The sequence below is a fragment of the Chionomys nivalis genome, chromosome 7 (assembly GCF_950005125.1).
Source record: "Chionomys nivalis chromosome 7, mChiNiv1.1, whole genome shotgun sequence".
NCBI classification, from domain to species: Eukaryota; Metazoa; Chordata; class Mammalia; order Rodentia; family Cricetidae; genus Chionomys; species Chionomys nivalis.
The window spans coordinates 75,728,512-75,752,762 of record NC_080092.1 but is presented as its reverse complement, the minus strand read 5'-3'; the positions used below and the strand labels follow the sequence as shown (position 1 = coordinate 75,752,762).

General features: G+C 42.6%; 1 protein-coding gene across 2 annotated transcripts in view; it reads right to left on the bottom strand.

The window, feature by feature from the left end:
* Positions 1-21,859, bottom strand: part of Znf652 (zinc finger protein 652) — a 54,658-nt gene extending 32,799 nt beyond the window's left edge. For both annotated transcript variants that reach the window (XR_009057362.1, XM_057773526.1), the window contains exon 1: positions 21,498-21,859. The gene's annotated coding sequence lies outside the window, so the exon portion shown is untranslated. The remainder of the gene's footprint in view (positions 1-21,497) is intronic.
* Positions 21,860-24,251: the final 2,392 nt, after the last annotated feature.

Here is a 24,251-nt window from a genome sequence, read left to right as displayed (position 1 = left end):
TGCCTGTTCTTCCCTGAAGGTAAACTCTAACTAGGCACACAGAACTTTTTCCATTTGTTTTTAGAACTGGAAGTGAGGAGTAATGATGAGGTTATCTAGATCTTCTCATTTTTTTAATTTAATTTGGTGTGATATATGGTGGGGGAGGGGTGTGCACACACGCAAATAGAGAAAAATACTGGGTGTCCTGCTTCATTACTCTCCATCTTATTCCTATGAGAATAACTCGAAACAAACAAGTGGCCTTCCCACAACAGAAGCTAGGCTGGCAGCAGCAAACCCATGATCCACCTGCTCCACCCCCCCCCCAGCACCGAGTATGCCCAACACACTTGGCTTCTTACAGGGGTGCTGGAAAATTCTAACTCAGATTTTCATGCTTGTATAGAAAAATGTTCATAAATGCGTAGATAACTCTACAGCCACCAATTTTCACATTTCTTTTTAGAATGTTATTATTATTGTGAGTTTGTGATATGTATATGTGGGTGCATATGTCAGGGGACAAGTTTGTGGAGTCAGTTGACTCCTACTTTATAGGCTCTAGGGCTCAAACTCAGGTCTCCAGGTTTGGTATCTTCTCTCACTAAGCCCTCTGGCTGGCCTTCCCCCACCCCCTCCCCATTTCTTTACATCAGCAAACAGGTATTGTTTCTACAATAAACAAAATAACTCATCCCAACCCTAAAAGAAGAAATGAGTTCATCAAACCTTTAGATCCAATGTCTAAGATCATTTAGTGTTCATAAGGTGAAAATACACAAATACTACTTAAGAACCACTGAAAATGTAAATCAAGCTTCAAAATCTCGTGACTTCATGACCATTCATCAAATATCTACTGAGCACCTATAGTGTATGGCGTGTCAGACACAAATATGAGCAAGCCAAGATCCCTGTCTCAGAAGGCTGAGCATACAAGCAACAAAAGAGATAGATGGCTAGTTCTTATTTAGACAAGGTCTCTTTGTAGGCAAGGGTGACCTTGAACTCACTATGTAGTCAAGGCTGGATTTGAACTTAATCTACCTGGCTCCATCTTCTGAGTGCTGGCTAACATATACCACCATGCTGAATTATCATGTCTATTTTTAACTTCAGTTTTTATTTTACTTGAGATTTTCACTTCTTCCTTTTTCTTTTCTTTCTGTCTATATGTATGTGGTACTGGGGTTCAAACCCAGGGTCTGGGTCCATGTTAGACAAATACTCTAATACAGAACAACTAATTATGTATGAGATTTCTCAAATTATATAAAACAGTATTTTAGTTAACTTACTTTGATAAACACACACACACACACACACCTACCTATTGCATAATGAAATCAAACCTTTGCTAGGATCAAGAGTAATGTCTGAGGGGATTGAGGTGACAGCTCAGTTGGTAATGTGCTACCTCAGAATGGGAACCCAAGTTCAATACCCAACATCTGTGTAAAAACCTGGAGGTAGTCCTTTAATCCAGCACTTGGGAGGCAGAGGCAGGTAGACCTCTGTGACTTCGAGGCCAGCCTGGTCTACAGGTTCCAGGACAATCAGAGCTGTTACAAGAGAAACCCTGTCTGAAAACAAACAAACAAACAAACAGAGCTGGTGCATATTTATGATTTCAGTACTAAAGAGGCTAGAGACAGATGATCCCTGGAGCTCACTGGCTGACCAGCCTAACCTAATGATCAGTGAGTGCTGGGTCCCAGTGAGATGCTGTCTCAAAATATTAGGTAGATGGCTTATAAGGAATGACACCCGAGGCTGAGGTCTGTCCCCCACATGAATGTACACACACACACAAGCAAGCACAATTCAACCCTACCCACCCCACATGCGAATAAATAAACTCTGATTTTGACTATATCAAAATGTACCTTTTTTTCTTTTTTCGGTTTTTTTGACATGGGGTTTCTCTGTGTAGCCCTCGGTGTTAGATGTGTGTGTATGTGTGTGTGTATACACTTTTTAATCCAAAATGTGTTTATTGGGAGGGCTCCCACTCATCTTAAATCAGGTGCTTTCAGTGCTGTTTCCCCTTGAAGGGACGTCCTTCTGTCAGCCGTGTTTTTCCACCTGTGGGTTGACAGAGGCCAACAGAGCAGCCAACACACAAGACTACCGTTTGTGCATGGCTAAAGACCATGGCGATGTTATAGCACCCTGGGCATTTCACATCCATAAAGGAGGAATTGGGGCTCTGTACCAGGCGCTTTTTCTTGTGTTTCCTCTTCTCTTCTGGAGAGGGGTATTTTTATATGGAGAACATCACCTCCAGAAAGGGAAAAATTTCTTTTTGTTAGTATTCCAGCTAATAAATGAATTATACAACTGCATATTGCCCGGCAACTCCTGACGAATACCTAGGCAATGTTACTCAAGGGCTAGATAACAATACGAAGAAAGAAACAACGTTTCCTGCTATTGCCTATTAAATAATCTTCCCCGATGGCAGGCAAGAATTGAACGATAATCTGATCAAGCACGGAAAGTTAAAACCCAATTTCGGGCCATAAAAAGAATTAAGTATGTCACATGACATCAAATGGATATAATCAGTAATCAGTAAAATTCAGACTATAGGAAACTATACAAGTGACTGCATTTTTCAACAAAAGAACTGCAAAGGTGGGAACAAGGTGAAGCACCACAGTCAACCAGCCCAGAGATCTGAAAGGATTTAACTGGATTAAACGATTTGCAGTGCCCTCCCCTCCTGGGGCTGCTTTTTTATTTTGAGACAAGAGCATCACCATGTTACTCTGTTAGCCTGGAACTCTCTACATAGACCCTGCTGGTTTCAAATGGAGATCTGACTGCTTCTTCCTCCCAAACTCTGGGATTAAAGGTAATCAAAAAGTTTGTTTTTGAGCATAACCATAATAGTAGTTGTCTTTTTCATTTGTTTTGTGGAGTCAGAGTCTCATGTTGCCCACGACAGCCTACAGCTCGCTCTGTAGCCAAGGATGACCTTGAGCTGATCCTTCTGCCTCTACTTCGTGAGTACCAGGATTTTAAGTGTGTGCTACTAAGCCCAGTTTTCCGTGGTGTTGAAGGTCAGACTCAGGGCTTCAAGAATGCCAGGCAAATAGGCTATCAACTAAGCGACACCCCAGACTGGCTGTCTTTTTAAGAGTCCTTATGCCGGGTGGTGGTGGAGTACGCCTTTAATCCCAGCACTCGGGAGGCAGAGGCAGGCGGATCTCTGGGAGTTCGAGGCCAGCCTGGTCTACAAGAGCTAGTTGTGGAACAGGCACCAAAGCTACAGAGAAACCCTGTCTCAAAAAACCAAAAAAAAAAAAAAGAGTCCTTATACTGTTTAAAAAAAAAATAGTATCTGAAATTGCTTCAAATTAGTGATGGGGGCTGTAGGTTGAGAAGTATAATGAACATGAATATTCATAAGCAAAACTAATTCCATACGGGTAAGTGAAACTGAAACTGGTTAGATGGATATATTAACTTAACCTCTTTCTCCCTTCCTTCCCTACCCCCAATTCTTTTGAGACAGAGGACCTTACTCGAGTCAACTTGTGGGTATCCTCTGACTTGCTGCCTCTCCTCCTGAGCTGCTGGGACTACAGACATGAGTCACCAATGTCTAAACTTACATTTCCCTCTTAACTTTCTTATACTTAAGACTTTTTTTAATATAAGTGTTTTATATCTTTATCTCTTTGTTTGCTTGTTTTGTTGTTGTTTAGGGGATCTTAATTTTTTGTTTTGTTTTTTGAAGCAAACTCTCAATCCTCCTGCCTCAGCCTTTTGAGTGCTAGGTTTATAATATTTTTTCCCCTAAAGCAGTATTATCTGTCTTTGGGAGGGGGTGATAGTTTCGAGACAGGGTTTCTCTGTGTAGCTCTGGCTGGCCTGGAACTCACCTTGTAGACCAGGCTGGCCTCAAACTCAGAGATCCTCCTGTCGCTGCCTCCCAAGTGCTGAGATTAAAGGTGTGTACCACCACCACCTGGCCAGTATTACCTTTTGAGAGACTCTAAATATCATAATTTTAAAATATATGGAGGGCTAAAACTTGATAACAGAGAAAAAAATATTACAATGAAACCCAAAGTAATTTTTGTGAGCATGTCATCTTTCCTTCTATGGAGAGTCCCCTCCCCATCATGCCCCTGTCATAAAGTCCTAATCGTCCTTCCAATCCTTGCTCCACAGCACCTTCTCCTTCAACTTTTCATGACCAGGTCTGAAAGAGCTTCCTGCCTTCTGGAAAGAGCAGACAGATCAGATCTTCTCCTTCCCTAAGTTTTCATAACAGAGAGCTCATCTCAGCATCCTGGTCTCAGCCTTCACCTCAGTATTCTCATGACAACCATTTTCTCTAATCCCACTATGAGTTAAAAGTTCTTTGAGGGAAATACATGCTCCCAAGACACCCAATGCTATGCTCTGCTCTAGGCACTCACAACACACACACACACACACACACACACACACACAACCAGGACTTCTCTTACCTCACGAGTCTCACTGATAAATGTGACAACTGCCATACATCTTTTCTGCTTTTTGACTCCAAAAACGGAAGATGTATTTCAGATTTACCATCCCCTCCCCGCCCCCTGCTTTTTTAATGGGACCCTAAAGTTGTCCCGATGTTATTGTTTCTTAGAATGCTTAAGAAGTCTTTTCAAAAAAAAAAAAAAAAAAAAAAAAAAACCACAGTGGAGCTGGCGCTCAGCTGGCAGAGCTCTTGCCCAGCAAGCAGAAGACCCTGAGCAGGGCTGCAGCTGCACCAATCTCTCAGCACTCAGGAGGTGAGAGCAGGGTAAGAAGTTCACAGTCACTTTTGGCTACATAAGGCATTAGGACAAACTTGGGCTAAATGAAAGCCTGTTCTTAAAAATAATAAAGGGAGCTAGAGGGAGTCCACAGCAGTTATGAGCACCGGACATGGTTCAATTCCAAATCCCACATGTAGCTCACTACCACCTGTAATGCCATGCACATGGTATACAGACATACATACAGGCAACATAAGCAACACATTCACACAGTCCCGTTTTGGGTTGTTTATTTTGTTTTTTTCGAGACAGGACTTCTCTGTATAGCTCTGGCTCTTCAAGAACTCACTATGTAGACTAGGCTGGCCTTGAACTCACAGAGCTCTGCCTGCCTCTGGTTCCTGAGTGCTGGGAGCAAAAATGTATGCCACCACTGCCTGGCTGACAGGGGGGGCTCTTTATGACTCTGAAGTCAGCTTGGTCTACAGAGTGAGTTCCAGGTCAGCCAGAAATACATAATAAGACCCTGTCTCAAATAAATAAATGAATAAATAAATAAATAAACAAATAATCCATAGCCTAAAATAAAAAATTATTTTTAAACAATTCATACTTTTAAGTGTAATTTATTTATTTAGCTTTATTTTATGTGCATTGGTATGAAGGTGTCACATTCCCTGGAACTGGAGTTACAGACAGTTGTGAGCTGGAATTGAACCTGGGTCCTCTGGAAGAGCAGCCAGTGCTCTCAACCTATGACCCATCTCTCCAATCCAAAAACTAATTATTTTTAAAAAATTCATATCTGAAAGCCGTGACTCTTGCAGAGGGCCCAGAGAGTACTTTGTCACCAAGCTGACCAATCTGTGCCTGATCTTCAGAACCATATGGTAGAAAGAACTGACTCCCCAGACTGTCCTCTGGTCTCCAAACACACAGAAAACAAATAAAAATATAATTTTAAAATGCCGTACCTACTTGATGTCACCAATTCCTTCTTTCTCTGCCATAAAATCATCTACTAAATGGAATGACTCAAATTAATTTAGTGAGTCTGGATGAGTGGCAGCAGTCAGCCTCAGCAGGGGTTCTATGCACTGAAATACCCAGTGAATGATAACCAATGGTATTCTGCCTCAAAAGCCAGAGCCAACAGACAGGGCTAGAATGAGGGAGGCACTTGCCTAGAAAGCATAAGGCCCTGGGTTCAGACCCTAGTTCTAGAAACAAGACAACCCACAAGATATTTAAATGCTTAGCTAACAATCAAAGTGCCTACCTAACAGACTCTTGACTGCCATTCTCCATTAGGTCAACCTCCTAGTAAATCAAAGTGACTGTTTCCCTGTGCTCCTGGAGATGGGAGCTCCTAATTACACTGGAAAAGGCAGCACTGTGCATGAAGCACACTTACAGGTGACTATAAATCATGTTTCTGCAGGAACACACGGAGGGTGGAGAAAGTTCTCTAGCCCTACCTTAAAACTGCCCTGGGCAGAACTGTCTATGAATGTTAAAAGATCATTTTTGAGATAGTAACGTTGACGATATTGTTTAAACAATTTCTACTTGTTTAAACAAATAGAGATTCATATATTATATATAACACACATATGTATATAATAAATTTTATAAATAAAATTAATTTATGACAAGGTGCAGGCATTTAATGTTTAAAAGCTTAATTCATTTTCAAATAGAAAAAACATGTATGATGAAAAACTAACGAAATCTGAACTCTGAAATCTAGTTAAAAGGAAGAGTAAAGTTGGTTTCTTAGTTCTGAGAAACATTGCTACATAAAACTTCATCAGTGGAGGAACTGAGAAAAGTGCAGATAGCTTTTCCAACCTTTTCTTCCCTCCTTTCATCTCCCTCCATCCTTCCCCCAACCCCACAGGGTCACTATGTAGCCCAAGCTGTGCTCTAACTCATTAGCCTCCTGAGTGCTACTTTTCTGTAAACATAAAATCATTCAAATTAATAAAGAATAACTTACTGAAACTGCCTATAAAAATTATAAACACCTTAAAAGATTTTCTCTACCAAAAACCAAAACAAAACAAAAACCTACTTTGCTTTTCTCAAAAGAGACATTTTTGGGCTTTGGTTATCCTACTGCCCTCCCAGCCTCCACCCTGCACTGGAAACACATATTCCCAGCTTACTTGGTAAAGATTATCAATGAGCAAATGGGCTTGGGTTTTCATCAGAATCCATGTACAAACACATGTAAATACGTTTTATGGCTCAAGTCTCAAAATGACTAATGCCAAGATAACCTGACTGACTTTTGGTGTTAACTGGCCCTGCTGCCGACAGCTCACGACACTGTGCATCTGGAACAACTGGCCGGAGTGCAGTTCAGCGCTTTCCCTAACACTAAGGTGTGTCTGCTTTAGGAGCCGGGCAGGGAAGGAGTCACCACTGCTAGTGTGTAAAGACATGTGAGTGGGATACCCCTATAGCATTACCTATTGTAACAAAAACTTTAAAAAATACTGATACAGAAATATTACAGAACCATCTGCATTTATGGTATAGATATGTATTGACTGAAACAGATTAGGTCCATGTGGAGAAAAGGGATTTCGGAATATGTGAGAAGGAAACCATGCTTTTGGGGGATACAAATTAGGGTCCCTGTGAGATGGACCAGTTTCGTGAAGTTCCTTATGCAGCACCACAAACACACTCTCCCTGAGCCTGGAGCCTGCTTGCTAGCCAGTAAGTTCCTGGGGCCTTTCTATCTCCATTTCCGTGTTGTCTCTCTCACACACAGACAACATATGCATGCAAATAACGATTAAACTTAAATAAAATTTAAAAATTAGACAGACACGGTGGTTCATACCTGTAATGCCAGCATCAGCACCGGGGAAGTAACAGTAGGGGGGTAGCCATGAGTGCCAGCCCAGCACCGTTTTATATGAGAGTTCCAGGCTAGCCAGTGCTACACAGTTAAAGCCTGTCTCAAATACAATAAAATAAAAACTCAAGGAAGTCAGATGTGGTGATACAATCACAGTACTTGGGAGGCTGAGGCAGTAGGAACCTGAGTTCAAAGCCAGGGTAGGCTACACAACAAGAACTGTTCCAAAAACACAAACAAATACTGCACTAGCCAACAGGCTAGTGTCTTTTTATAGTGGTAAAATATACATCATGTGACCCAGTAGTCCCCCTAAACCTGCCTGTGAATATTATAATGACTCTGTTTATAATCACCAAAAACTGGAACTAATCCAAATGTCTTCAAATGATGAGTGATAAACAATCAGTGGTACACTCAACAATGGGATATTACCTAGCCATTCTACCCAACCAACTGCTGATGTGCACGGAAACTTGGATACACCTCAAAGACACTGCATGCCAGAAGTCACCTTTATAGGTAACATACTGTATGATCCCATCTCTATGATCTTTTCCAGAAGACAAAGCTACAGCGATGGGGGCTGGGCTGGGGTGAGGGGATGATGCAAAGGAACAGGAGGGAGATTTGGGCAGGAATTATACTATACCTTGATTGTGGTAGTATAGCTATACAAGGGCGTACTTACACTGACACTCACGAGTTTCTAAAGTCAGAAATATTTATGGGATTTAAACCCTTAAATTACTTTTTCAATGGTGAAACTAAAATAGTTTCAAAGTTCTTTTATCAATGCAAAAACACAGGCACCGCTGGGCGGTGGTGGTGCATGCCTTTAATACCAGCACTCGGGAGGCAGAGGCAGGCGGATCTCTGTGAGTTCGAGACCAGCCTGGTCTACAGAGCAAGTTCCAGGACAGGCTCCAAAGCCACAGAGAAACCCTGTCTCGACAAACAAAAAAACAAAACAAAACAAAAAAAATAAAAACAAAAACACAGGCACCTTGGAGTCAGGTACTGGATGTATATGCCTTTAAGGTCAGCATTTGGGAGGGAGAGGTGGGTGGATCTCTGAGTTCAGACCAACCTTGTCTACAAAGCAACTTCCAGGACAGCCAGTGCTACACAGGGAAACTCTCTCTGAAAACAAAAACAAACAAACAAAAAGTCACCTCAGAACATTAGCAACTGACCTGTTGGAAAATGGGAATGATAATTGATAATAATATGATACAATAATATTTGGAAAGATTCTAAGAAGATTAACTAGTAAATGCTATATAAGTGTGTTAAATAAACATGTATAAATATGAAGTATAAACAATTTGGGTATAAAAATGAAAGACCAATCCAACTAAGTAATTTGGAATTTTGTCCTCGGGAAGACTAGGTTCTGATTATTGTTATGCATGTAACCTAGGTTCACTGTGAGCATAAGTTTCTTGCCTCTGCTTACTGAGAAATATCATCTAAATTTCAGATCATTCACTGATTTCTATAGAAACAAATGTTTACTACTGGGTCCTTGTTGTGTTCTTATTCTATAACCATTCTACATGTACACTGCTCCTTAAACAAGACTGCTGCTAAAGGAGATTATACTATAGGGTTTTAAAAAGTCTTCTGGGGGCTGGAAGATAGCTTAACAGGTAAAAGTGTTTGCCGATAAGCTTGACGACCTGAGTTCTGTCCCCAGAGCCCACATGGTGGGAGGAGAGAACTGACTCAGAGTCCTGCAAATTGCTCTCTGACCTCCATATGAGCACTAAGGCAATGCAGCTTGTGCACTCCACATACACGGTTTTAAAATCTTTCCATATAGTCATTAGTTCTATCAGTTTTACCCAGTATAACAGGATCCAGTAGTGAATGTATGCGTGTGTACACATGTGTATATATTAAGCAATGTTAAGCATACAGTCTTTCAGAAGGTCATCAATTTAAATGTGATACAAAATGGAACCCAACCTTAACCCCTTTTGGAATCTCAGGTATTTAAAGAACTGCCACTCTGAGGAGGATAAGGCCATACAAATAATGATTTCTTAAAATTACTTCATTATGTGTATATGTGTCCGTGTGGTCCTATGAGCACACGTGACACAAGAGCCTGATGAGGTCAGAAGAGGGCACGGGATCCCCTGGAGCTGGAGTTACAGGTCATTGTAGACCTACTGATGTGGACACTGAGAACCAAACTCAGACCCTCTGCTATAATAATAAATGCTCTCAACTACTGAGTCATCTCCCAAGTCTATACATATCATGATATTATCACTATGTTTTCTACTCCCTTTAATCTAGTGAGCAGTTGAACCTCTATTTTAAGAGGTTACTCTTTGTGAAAAATACAGGGCAGTGGTTTTTCTTTATTTTTTAACCTTTATTTTTATTTTATGTGGAGAAGTGTTTTGCCTGCATGTATGCCTGTGTACCATGTAGATGCAGTGCTTTGTGGAGGCCAGAAGAGGGCATCAGATCCCCTGGGACTGGAGTTAAGCAGTTATGATATACCATGTTGGTTCTGGGAATTGAATCTGGTCCTGTAGAAGAGCAGCCAGTGCTCTTAACATCTGAGCCATCTTCCAGCCTCAGCAGTAGTTTTTCCAAACTGCCTGCCCAGTCCAATTAAATTTGTCTAAATTAAATAAGCCTGAATAGAAACAAAATGCCCACTGAGAGCAAGGGTATAAGCCCTGTGGCATGAAGTTTTGATTCGGCTAAGGGTGTAGATGTGAATGAGTGAATGGCATGAGCACATATCCCACTTATTTCTGTGGAATCAAGGTCCAAAAGTTTAACACGACTAGGTGGAGACAATAAATATCAGTTCTAGATCTGAGCAGTCTAGCCTTGGCAATAGGTGGCTTCTGTGGCATCTCCCAGAGCTTACTGTACTGCCATCCCCAGGTGGCATCTTCAAAGACATTTTTAAAAATCTAACTTTCTATGTGAGGTGGTGTGGTGGTCTGAATAAAAATGGCTCTCACAGACTTACAGGGAATGGCATTATAGGAGGTGTGGCCTTGTTGGAATAGGTGTGGCCTTGTTGGAAGTATGTCACTGGGAGGTGGGCCTTGAGGTTCAGAAGTTCAAATCAGGCCTAGTGGCTCACTGTCTCTTCCTGCAGCCTGCAGATCCAGATGTAGAACTCTCAGCTATCTCTCCAGCCTGTTCACCTGCACACCACCACGTTTCCCACCATGATGACAATGGACTAAACTTCTCAACCGTAAGCCAGCCCCAATTAAATGTTTTCCTTTATAAGAATTGCCGTGGGGGGGGGGAGCTGGAGAGATGGCTCAGTGGTTAAGAGCATTGCCTGTTCTTCCAAAGGTCCTGAGTTCAATTCCCGGCAACCACATGGTGGCTCACAACCATCTGTAATGAGATCTGATGCCCTCTTCTGGCGTGCGGGCATACGTGGAGGCAGAATGTTGTATAAATAAATCTTAAAAAAAAAAAAAAGTTGCCGTGGTCATGGTGTCTCTTTACAGAATAAAACTCTAAGAAAGGTGTCAAAAGGACAGGGAAATGGAAAGGCAGACCGAAGACCTGACAAGCTGTAATAAATGCATAGTGCTTATTTCTTTACCAAAGACTGACAAGAAAAAATTCCCCCTATAAAATCAGATCATTGTACTGGGTATGGTGGCTGATGCATGTAATTCCAGCACTTAAGAGACCAAAGGAGAGGACTGCTATGATTTTTGAGGCCAGCCTGGTCTAAATTTAAGTTAGCTAGTGCTTCATAGTGAGACTAACTGATTAACCTAGTTGATTAAATATATTAATAGGGCTGAAAAGATGGCTCAGCCATCGAGAGCACTTGTTGCTCTTGTAAAAGACCCAGGTTCGGTTCCCAGCATCCACATGATAGCTCACACCCATCCTTAACTCTAGTTCTATGGGATCCCACGTCCTTTTTTGGCCTCCACAGGCACTGAACACACATGGTGCACAGACATACAGCCATGCAAAATACTCATACACATAAAATAAACACAAAAATGTTAAAAATAAATACATAAACAAATAAAATCCAGTCATTTCTACTGTGTATATATTTGTGAATGTTTAATTTTTATATTTTTCCACTAGGCAATATTAGTATACTATATTATTATCAAGATTTAAATATTTCTAAATTTAAAGATAAAATTTAGGGGCTGGAGAGAAGGCTCAGGGGTAAAGAGCAATGGCTGTTCTCCAGAGGACCCAGGTTCAATTTCCAGCACTAACATGGTAGCTCACAACTGTTTATAACTCCAGTTCCAGAGGATCCAACCACCTCACACAGACTACATGCAGGTAAAACACCAATGCACATAAAATAAAAATATTTAAAAATGTTTAAAAAGATAAAATAAAATTTTAATACAGATATATATTAGTATTAGGTCACAATCTGAAATTTTAGAGCAAAGACCACATTAAAATCATAGATTTATCTCCTTTAAAAATAAATCATTACTATTATATATATATATTTATATGCATATATATATATTTGTGTGTTTATGTGAAGATTTTTTTCTTTGTGAAACTCTTTAGTTAAAGGCCATATTCCCAGACAATTTGGCTTTGCCCACTGGAAACTGCATGGAGGCTGTTTTTTTTTTTTTTTGTTTTTGTTTTTTTAGTATTTATTTATTAAGTATACAATATTCTGTCTGCATATAATGCCTGCAGGCCAGAAGAGGGCACCAGACTCCATTACAGATGGTTGTGAGCCACCATGTGGTTGCTGGGAATTGAACTCAGGACCTTTGGAAGAGCAGGCAATGCTCTTAACCACTGAGCCATCTCGCCAGCCCTGGAGGCTGTTTTTTTAAAAGGCGGGGGATGGAAGATAGCTCACTGGGTAAAGCATTTACCATGCAATTGTGAGGCCCTGAGTTCAGCTCCCCAGAATGCAAACAAAAACTGGAACTCAGTCATATACCTCTGTAATGCCAACACTCCTATGGTGAGATGGGAGGTGGAGACAGGAAGATCCCAGAGCCCACAGGCCAGCTAGCCTGGTGTATGCATAGGTGAACAAAGAAACCTGTCTCAAGATGAGACCAACATCTACCCTTGTCCTGTGCCATCTGTACATGCACCCTGCACACAAACACCAACATCCATGAACAAACTTGCCAGGTGTGGTGGCACATGGCTTTAGTCCTAGCACCTGGAAGGCAGAGGCAGGCAGATCTCTGAGATGAATGGCCTACATTCCAAGTTCCAAGCTGCATAGAAACACCGTCTCTTAAGTGTGTACCTATGACAACTGCATCCCATCAGCCAACTGGCTGATAAGTTTACAAATCCTAAAATATTCAAAGCAAGGTTTTGTTATATTGCTATTTATTTAGAACTTGTTGCACGAGAAAATATACTTTTATATGGGTCATTTATAAAAATTATATTAAATAAATATTTTAATGACTAGCAATGGAACAATATACGGAAGCTGCTTTTTTTTGAGACATGGTCTCAAGATGGCCTCAAACTAGGTATTGAAAAATGCTTTGAACTTCTGATCTTCCTGCCTCTATTTCCCAAGAGCTGGGAATATAGGTATGCACAACCATATCCAGCTGTGATATTGATATATAAAATGAAATACTTTATAGTAAAAGAAATACTTAGCAACTATAGAAAGACACCTTTCAGACCGTGTGTGTGTGTGTGTATATATATATATATGCATATATATATAGATATATAATTTATTTATTTATTCATTCTTGAAACAGGGTTTATGTTGCCCAAGGCAGGCTTAAACAATCCTTCTGCCTCAGCTTCCCCAACAGCTGGGACTACATGGATGTCTACCTCCACAGTTGGCTCAGCTGTAATTACCTGAATGACATTTCCCATCATACACATATACACATGCACACACACACACACACACAATCACATCACATCACATATTCACATATGTGAACAGCAAGCGGTAAAGAGCAGGAGGGGCTTCTGAGACTTCAATCATCTATCTGCTGTTCAGCTGGTCACAGTGGCGGCACCTATAGTACCAGCTACTATATGCAGGGAGATTTGAGCTGAAGAGTTCAAATCCAGTCCGAACAATATAGTAAGAGTTAAAAAAAAAATCAATTTCCAGGGCTGGAGAGATGACTCAGGCTCAATGATCAAGAACATTGTTGCTCTTGCAGAGAATCTGGTTTGGTTCCAAGCACTCACACAGTGGCTCATAGTCATCTGTAAGTCTAGCTCCAGGAGATCTGATGGCACAAGGAATATATGTAGTACACTTACATATATGCAGGCAAAACATTCATACATGTAGAATAAACAAATATAAAATAATGTTTATTAAAAAAAACATATTTCTGTTCCTGGTGTGGTGGTGCACATGGAGCCAGATGCAGGAGAATCTCTGTGAATATAGGCCAGGCTGGTCTGGTCTACATAAGGAATTTCAGGACAGCCAGAGCTAAATGATGAGACCTTGCCTACCAAAAATAACAAAACAACTACTTCCTCTTCTGGGCACTGATTACACAGAAAAAAATTCAAACTGTACATTTTTGTAATGTAATGATTTTTCTATTTTTCTGTGTGAACTTCAATAAAATTTTACTTTAAAGAAAGTATATATTGAACTACTACTTACCTTCAACTCAGGTTCCCCATCATTCGACTTAACCCCCACAGACAACCAGTATTATTAGCTTTTTTTGGAAAACTACTAAGTTTTTAAGAAGTTACTTTTACACAAGAAAAATCCCCATAATGTAAACAGTGACACACCCACTCAAAACATTAATTTGTGCCTTTTGATTTTGTTTCTGGTTTTTGTTTTGTTTTGAGACAGTTTCATGTAGTCCAGGATGGCCTTAAACTTGCTATGTAGCTGAAGCTGCCCTTGAACTCTCAATCCTCTGCCTCAACCTCCCAAGTGCTGGGATTACAGGCATAAGCCACCACACTAATTCCTCTGGCCTTTCAGAATTAACATTACTGGGGGGCAGGAGAGTTGGCTCAGTGGTTAAGAACACTGGCTGGTCTTCCAGAGGTCCTGAGTTCAATTCCCAGCAACCACATGGTGGCTCACAACCTATAATAGGATCTGATTCCCTCCTTCTGGCCTGTAGGCATACATGCAAAGCACTCATACAGAAAATATAAATAAATAAAATTTTAAATTAACATTACTGTATGTGTTCCACAGCAATAGTGTCCTCATTCTTTGTTGCAGTGATTATATATATAAATAATATATTATCCTACTATGTAAATATATGCTAATTTGTAGAATGAATTCTATATTGGTGGACACTGAGATGGTTTCTGAATCTTTTGTTGTTGTTGTTGTTGTTTTCCCAGATGGGGTCTCTAAGCAGCCCTGGGTGGCCTAGAGATTGCTAGGGAGACCTGATTAGCCTTGAACTCACAAAGAGATCCAACTGCTTTGCCTTCTGAGTGCTGGGATTAAAAACTTGCATCACCATGCCTGACTGGTTTCTGAACTTTGATTAATTTTAATTTAAATGACTCTATATGCTAAAAAGAAAAGTATAAGGGGGCTGGAGAGATGGCTCAGGGGTTAAGAGCACTGACTGCTCTTCTATAGGTCCCGAGTTCAATTCCCAGAAACTACATGGTGGCTCACAACCATCTATAAAGGGATCCAATGCCATCCTCTGGCGAGCCAGAGGACATGAAGACAGAGCAAGCACTCACATAAAAAAAATAAAAATGTCCAGGACAGGCTCCAAAACCACAGAGAAACCCTGTCTAGAAAAAACCAATAAATAAATAAATAAATAAATAAATAAATAAATAAATAAAAATGTATAAGGCTATCTACAATGAGTAACCTTCAAACGAGGTAATTTCAAACTCCAATCAGGTCCTAAAACAGGAAAAGTCCTTGGCCATTCCAGGGGCTCAATCATACAGGTTATTCACAGACTTGAGATCACACTCTCTCCTTCAGCACAAGAAGCTGCTTTAAATGTGTTAGAGTGATACACGTTGAAGAGAAAAATCATTCAGGTCTTCTCATTTTCTAGGTCACACAGTATAAGTAAAAAGTTCTCTTCCAACACCGACCCGGAGAGTCTAAATTCCAAAGCTGAGAGGCAGAGACACACTCAACAATCTACTCTCACAGTTGACACTATGTCTTGGCTTAACTTTCTGATGTCACATGCACAGTAAAGACCAAAATCTCACTACCCGTTCATGGTTTTGTGAAAGGGGTGGGGGTGGGGCCTCGAAAACCAGCTTTCTGCTAAACCATTTGATTTATTTACTCAGGAAAAGCAGTGTTTGTTAAAAGAAAGCATCCCTTACAGAAAAAAATTTACTCAGCAAAATCTATTACAAAGGACTAGAATGTGTAGCCCCATCCTATTTTGTTTGCTCTTTCATTCCCGGCACACAATGTTAGTGTTACTACCATTCCATACTCTGGCCAAGGGTAACTTTGTCTCAGTGCAAAACCTATGACAAGTCAACGACCATTGTTTGCCAATCTCTCTTTATCACAATTTAAAGTTAATGGCTGATTCCACCACTAGGCAAGTCACTAGGCAGCTCAATAATAAAGAAAATCAGGATTAGCAGATTCTCTTGAGGTCAATCCTAGAACACTGCTGATATGTGTCTTCCTTATCTGAACTGTTGTAGGCTCACAGACTTACCACAATGCTATACTGGAAAAAAAAAAAAAAAAAGACAGGAGTTAATTTACTCTACAGTAGCCAAACTATTTTAAAAATTATATGGATCAGACCCGGATGCGGAAATGCTTGTCTGGCACCTTTCTCTCATCCCTGGTTCCCGCTTGGCTAGATTGAATTGTTTTGGATCTCATCTCCATCTGCCGTTTAAGCAGAGAATCCTGATTTTGTAAGTTTTCCCCCTAAATAAATAACGGTCTATCTCTCAAAAAAAAAAAAAAAGTTTTATGCATCAAATAATACTGCATATATGACCTTAACTGAACCTATTTTTCTTTTTTCCTTTCTTTCTTTCCTTTTCTTTTTTAGAGACGGGGTTTTTCTGCATAGCCCTGGCTGTCCTGGAACTCTGTAAACCAGGCTGACCTCAAACTCAGAGATCCAACTGCCTCCTCCTCCCCAGCACTGGGATTAAAGGTGTGCACGACTACCGCCTGGCTGAACCTATTTTTCAAAGCAGTCAATCTCTAGCTTTAAAAGAAAACGAGATGTCATATTTTGCCATAAACTTGCCTTTTTGACTAATAAGCAAGGTTCCACATAATCTATAGATCAAAAGCAAACCATTAATTAAATTTAACAGGTACAAGACCTTATCTTTCGTTTCTTCCCCCACCAAAGCAAATATGTATAAAGCACATCAGACCTATAGCCTCATTGACAGCTCATGATCAAAAAATCAGATGAGCATTGGGAATTCTCACAAGTATTCTCACAAAATATTCACAAGTATTTTTTAAAGTCAAGCATAACTGCCGTATAAATAAGCATCTGTTATCTCCACTGACTCTACCAAGCACTTGATGGCTTGTGCTAACCATGAGAATCTACACAAGGTTTTGCATGTGATTTGACTCTGGACACAGAATTCATTAAGATATGTTAATGTCCAAAAACACCCTTTTTACCACATAAGCTCTGAATAGACTTATAAACAAGCACAGCCTGTGAGATAATGTTGCAGAATTTAGAGCTAGGTTTTTATTGTCTCTACCAAGTTTGACACAAACAAATCAATTTTATACTAATCGTGTTAAACCTGCAAGTTGCAGTCCAGCTCCATGTCAAATATTTGCAATTTTTCATCCTAAATCTGAATAAACAAAGAAATACATGAAACCTCTAAGTGTGGTCACATGTTACAATGATCTCCACTCTGACAAGCTCTGAATCCCACTACTCACGGAGTTCCTGATGTGCACATAGGCTAGGAACTGTGCTGGGAATTTGCATACTTTATCTCTAATCCTCACAAGAATCTCATTGTACCGACGAGGAAACTGAGGCACAAAGAATCACGGTGATTAGTCCAATGCCACAAGCCAGCAAACAGTGGGACTGGAAGGTCAGCCTCGCCTGCCAGCTTCCAAGGAACTCTTCCTTTAGCTAAAATCATCAAACACCATCCCAGGTCACCCCATCAAAGTCAACACACATGCGTCCAGTCCCAAAAGTAAGAGCTAAGAGAAACACCTAAAACAGTGGCACACAACCCAGGAGTTACCAAGGACACGCAGTCACCTACTCCAGAAGAACTAGTTTCAAAGACTGTTTGTTCAAACTCCAAGACAATCCACTCTTTCCTCCCCCCTCCCCTTTCTGGCTATCTTTCAACTGACTTTTTAGAACAAGGGAAAGAACTAAAGCATATAATCTCAATTTTGGTAAAATCATCAAAAACCTATGAGAAAAGAGACAAAAATAAATATAGTTCGCATTATACTTTAGTTCTTCAATAGGCTTCAGACATGTAAAACCAAAAAGTCACATCCTACTAATCTATCTCCACACACACACACATATATGTAGTATGTATAATACAGACTTGAAAAGTATTTTCTTACCACACTACAAGCTTACTCCCCAAACTTAGTGCACAAATGGGAACGCTCTGGGTGTCTGGAATCAGATCTTGAGGCACCAGTTGCAGAGAGGAGCTGCTGGTCTGAAACCTCCTAGGGAAGGCTGTCTGAAGAGAAGTGCTGAAGAAACCGAAGCTGCTGGTCTTAATGAGGGTGAGCTGTTGGCATCACTACTCCTCTGTCTGTCTCACTGCTGTGCTGAGCAATTGTTTCCCTGCGTCCATGACCTGAACCTGGCAAGCAGAGAGGATGCTGTCTTCACAGCCCTAAATGTTACCTGACCAGCTGCTCCCTGGTGTGTAGGTGACTTAGGAAAGTGACTGGTTAGAATAAGTGCTGCAAAACTAAACTGCTCCCTGAGATTTCAGTGGTCCTCCCCTAACATTACATTCACTGATGGGGTGGGGGGGACGGTTTAACATATTTGAAACTTTGAAGTCCTTTGAGTTTAGGACAGGCAAATAATTCAGATGATAAAAACTACAGGCGTGCCACCAACAAAAAAAATATAACCTGTAATATAAGTCACTTCAGTCATGTACATTAGGTAATAAAAATGCAACATATGCAGCCTCAGCATACTTTCAAACATCACAGAGTACACTGAATAATTATTAGAATAAATGCTATCCTCTAGGTGTGTGGAACAGGTTCTGTGCAAGATTTCAAGCCTCTCTTGCCTTTCAAAATGCCAGTTAATACCAGGAATTCCTTAAGCTCTCAGAACCCTAATTATTATTTTTTGTAAAGTGAAAACTGTATGCTCCTAGAGACCTGGGAATGTGGTTATTATCACTGCCTATCGCCCACTATTGTAAGCTGGAACATATGTCTCTTGGTTGAATTACGATCCAAAGACAAAAGCGGAATGCAGAGTAATTTAAACACACACACAAACTGACATTTACCAACTGCTTATAGACAGAATAGTGCAAAGTTCATCCTCAGCACTAGATTCCGAATGTGGAGAGCAAATTTTCCAACTATAACCAAAATTTTCCCATTAAAATGGATGGTTTTGATGGCACCATGAAATCAAACTTAGCAAAGCTGGAAAAAAAAATCCTCAACCCTGTCAGCCTGAGTCTTTCAGTACCGTATAGTCCCATATGGCCATACACAACACACTACACATCTGACTACATTTGCTACATTTAGACTATGCCATGAAGATAAAGGATCAATTGGTCAATTCTAGATTATTTTCGCTCTAGTTTTAACTTCTTCTGAATGATTCTCACCCATCTCGCTCTTCACAGGAAGACAGAGGAAAATACCTTTTTCTTTTTGGTTTTTCGAGACAGGGTTTCTCTGTGGCTTTGGAACCTGTCCTGGAACTACTCTTGTAGACCAGGCTGGTCTCGAACTCACAGAGATCCGCCTGCCTCTGCCTCCCGAGTGCTGGGATTAAAGGAAAATATCTTGTAATTCATAACTGCCCTTATTTACCCAAAGAACAAATCACAATAATAAAACCACCTGGAGAGATGGCTCAGTAGTTAAGAGCACTTGTTGCTCTTACAGAGGACCCAGGTTCTATTCCCAGCACGTACATGGTGACTCACAACCATCCCTAACTCTAGTTTCAGGACTTCCACCCCTTCTTTCACCAGGCACACATGTGGTACATACATGCAAGTAAAGTATGCATACAAATAAAATTCAAAAACTGACAATGATACATATGAAAGCTCCTTTGTTCTTTAGTCCAGAGCCAAAGTAAGTCTAATGCTCAACAGAAACAAAACACAAACTCAAACTGCTTTCACTTTTGCATAACGCGGATCTTAACTCGAGGCTCCAGGACCAGCTTCAAGATGACTGTTTAGTTGCATACATAACCCTGTTACATATTGTTTCACTGCAGAGAGGGCCCTGAAAACCTCCACCACCCCTGTAAAGAGTTTAGGATCACACAACTTAGCGGTGAAGCTTTTATACTGAAGACAGTATCTGTGTGGACACATGTGCACAGTGGCGATACAAATAAGCAAGCCGTTGACACAAGGCGACGTACCCACCACAGACCAGCCCCCTGGGGAACATCAACTGCCTCAGCCCACAGCACACGTTCCTTTCCTAAGCCAACATACATGCTGTCAACAAAGCATGTGCTCTTTGCCTGTCTCAGAACAATACGGATCCGACTGTCCTTTGGAAAAAAGAGTATATAGACCTTCATCCCAAAAGATCACACTACTTACACAGGCTATGCCTTGTTACGTTAAACGTTGCAACCAAATAAAAAAAAAAAAAAAAAAAAAAAACGACGAAATTACTGTGTGCGGTAAGTATCTAATTAACGGGGGGGGGGGGGTGGAGCACCGTTCAGGTGATACTGAGAGTGTGCTGGCAAGGTTTAAACCTGGGTAAGATCCAGGGGCAACCAAAGAGTGGTTGACAGAGGAACATCCTGTAGCTTGGTTGTGGAAAACATCTTCCTCCAAAGGCACATTCCTTTGATGGGCACAAGCCATTTCTGACAATGGATCCGCGATGACAGGGGCCGTTCTGTAATCAGGAAGTGAGCGAGTGTGCGTGTGCATATGTGTGTGCTCGCGCGTGTTCGTGATATTGTTGTTGGGGGAGGGATGAGCTAGATGTAATCAAAGACTGGCTCGCTTCAAAGAGGAGCATATGGGATCTTAAATCCCCAAGACCGACATCAGGGCGAGGCAGGGACATCTAATCATTTCTCCTGGAGACATCCCTCGACAATGATCATGTTTCGTAGAGACGTTAACAGGGTGTCACTCTCTTTGGTGTCTCCGACCTGAGACTCTTCAGCAGAGCCTGATTGGAGGGGAGGACGAAGTGGGGGTGGAGAAAGGTCTGCATCGCCCACTGGGTTGAGTGTGGTGCTGTCGGTGGCGAGTGTACACACATCACATGCGTGTTATCTTTTAGTGCCACAATACTCCAGAGGGCTGAAGGTTTGGGCGCAACCGCAGGGCGGGGGAGGTAGTGGGTGCAAGACAGCAGCTGCAGGGCAAGAGAACGCTCCCCTCTGCCCGCTAACCCGTGCACCCCGGCCACCCCGTCAGGCCTCGAGGCGAGCCCGCTAGCTGCAAAACTGCAGCCAAGCGAGGGTCCCGAAGGGAGGGGCGGGGGGTAAGGAGCCGGCACCCCCGGCCAAGCCGGGAGTCGCAGACGCGCAGCGCCCTGGGCCTGCCCGCCGGATGGGGGCTGCTCCGGCCTAGCGCACGCAGCTGCCTCAGCGCAGGCTCCGCAAGCCCCGCCAGCCCGGCCAGGCGCAGAGGAAACGCGACTGCCACGGCGCCGCCGCGGCGGGGGGCGAGAGCGCGGGGAAGGGGCCCCTACTCACCCGGGCCGCCGCCGCCGCCGCCTCGGCGGCCCATCCCTGCGGCGGGGGCCTGTCGCCGCGCCGCGTCGCTCCAGTCCCCACCGCCCGCCGGGCCGGCCCCTCCCCCTGCCCAACGTCTGCGCTCTGGGCCGCTCCTCAGACCCGGCCTCGGCCGCCGCCGCCGCAGCGCTACGTGGCCGCCGCTCCGACGTCTCGCGACTCCCTTCCGAGCGCGCGAGGCCGAACGGGGCCGCGGGGCGGGCGGCGGGGGAGGGGGGTGCGCTGGAGGGATGTGTGCGCGAGGGGGCAGGGAGGCCGGCGGGAGCGCGCCCGCGCGCGCGTACCCGCGCTCGCGGCCCCCCTCCCCCCGCGCGGTCGGGATCCCGACACCTCCCCCCCCCCCGCCCCATCCCCGGCTGTGGGGTCGGCGCGCATGCGCGGCCCTCGGCTCGGCCTGGGCGCACCTTTTCTCCCTCCTGCCACAACGTGAGCGCTCAGCCGCGCAGATAACCGCCGGCTGCCTGCTCCACCCCCGGCCCGCGCCCACTCCGCCCACTCCCGAGCGCCCAGGTAAAGGCGTGGGCAGCGCATGCGCGTCGTTTCCGGGCGCTGGGGTGGGGGGGCGTGGTTGACTAAAGGAAGCCTAAATGCAGAAGGTGTGGGATTTGTGGCCAGGGGTTTGGGGATCCCACCAAATAGGAGAAGATAAAAGTGAAAAGGGGGAGAAAGTGGAAAAATGGGTCACAGTGAGATTTGGGAGTAACTGTCTCTGACTTATGGAATACGTTAAAAAAAAAACTTTTAAAAAAGTGCTGGCCACCTTGCTAGTGCAGAGAGTGAGACAACAGGAATAAAAGCAACGACAGACTTACAAGTAGTAGTCATTCTCCAGATAAATGGGATAGCTGGTAACAACTAGAGGAATTTAGAAACTGCCATCATGGTCAGCAAAACAGATGGGCTGCGGCACTTGTCCCATGGTCAGGAATAAGGAAGTGTGTGTGTGTGTGTGTGTGTGTGTGTGTGTGTGTGTCTGTGTCTGTGTCTGTGCTGGAATCCCAGAACTGCTGCAAGAAAGGAAGGCTCCACTGTTAGAAGTATGACCACATAATGACTAATTAGCTATTAATCATTAATATAATTAATGGTACTATTAGCTAACAAGGTAGCATTTATCCGAGCTCAGAGCCAAGAGAGTGTCTGCAATAGAAAGTGCTTAGGGTACAAGGAAAGGAAATGACTTGACAAGGGGAAGGCTTCACGGGGAGACCCAAGGTGACATTCCTAGGTGAGGAGAACCCTTTCTCACCAGAAACAGAGCTTCCTGAAGTTCTCCAAGCCTTAACTGGAACTCCTTCCATTACTTTTTTGTATTTATTTATTTTACTTTGTGTCTTTGCATGTTTTGCCTGTATACATGTACGTGCAACCTGTGACTGTCGGATCCCCTGGAACTGGGGTTATGGATGGTTGGAGGCCACCATGTCGATGCTGGGAACTGAACCCAGGTTCTCCGTAAGAGTAACAAGTGCTCTGAACTTCTGAGCTTTCTCTCAAGTCTTCTTCCTTCTATCATTAAGCACATACATTATTAATGTTCTTCACTAAAGCTGACTCCCCGCCCCCCCAAAAAAAACATGAAACAGTTTCCATATAGATGCAGCTAACTTTTTCTCCCAGTACATCGTCTGTGACCCTAGCCCACCCAATCCTCCAGGAAATAAAATGACCTGAGTCTGGGACAACATTAAGAAATAAATTGAAACTTTATAAATAAAGGGTTCAAGAGCTGACTCTTCTTTGGCTCCTCCCAGAATCAGATGTTTGGATTTTATTATACTTGGACTCCAGGCCCCAGGGATCAGAGTTTTGGAACTTTGGGCCATGTTCTTCAGTAGTGAACGCTTCCAGTGGGTAAATACTAACATCTTCAAGCCAAACAGAAGACAGGAAGCATACACAATAAAATGAAATTCAGTGTAAGAATGAGCTCAGGATCTGGTGAACTCAGACTGTCTTCCTGGACACTTGACCCATTCCTCTACCCTCTCTGCTGGTCAGGTTGTCCTGCTTGGATGATAGGTCTGTAGAGTGATGGCCAAAAATTGAGGTGACCTTCCAAATGTTATGACTCTCCATCCAACTCTTTGAATGGACCCTAGTAATCACAGTATTATATTAATTCAGCTTTCCATTTCAACGGTGCTTTGTGTATTTTTTTAGAAAAATTATTACATTTTTGTTATTTGTGTTTGTGTATGTGTGTGGTTGGCCACTCCATGTGACAAAGGACAACTTATGAGAGTCAGTTCTCTCTACCATATGGTCCTATGCACTGAAGTCAGGTCCTCTGGCTTGGGGACGTGCAGTTTTACCGGATGAGCCATTTCACCTGCCTCTGTGGTTTCTACAGGGAGTTTATATCCATTATCTCATCAGATCTTCCAACAACTGCAAGGGCAGACAGAACAGGTATTATTCACAATGAAAGAAACTTAAGCCAAGGAATGTTTTGATGGCTTAGCCAGTTACCCAATCCAGTAGACAGCAGAGCCAAACCAAGACCCAGGTTCTCTAGTTCCCACTGTGCTATGTGCTAGTCCCCTGGAGGATTTGATAGCCCTACCTAAAAACTGTCACAAAGTCTTTAAAAAGAAAAGAAAAAGATTTACTGGATGGATGCCTTTAATTCTAGCACTTGGGAGACAGAGGCAAGTGGATCTCTGTGAGTTTGAGGCCAGTCTGGTCTCCAGAGTAAGTTCCAAGACAGCCAAA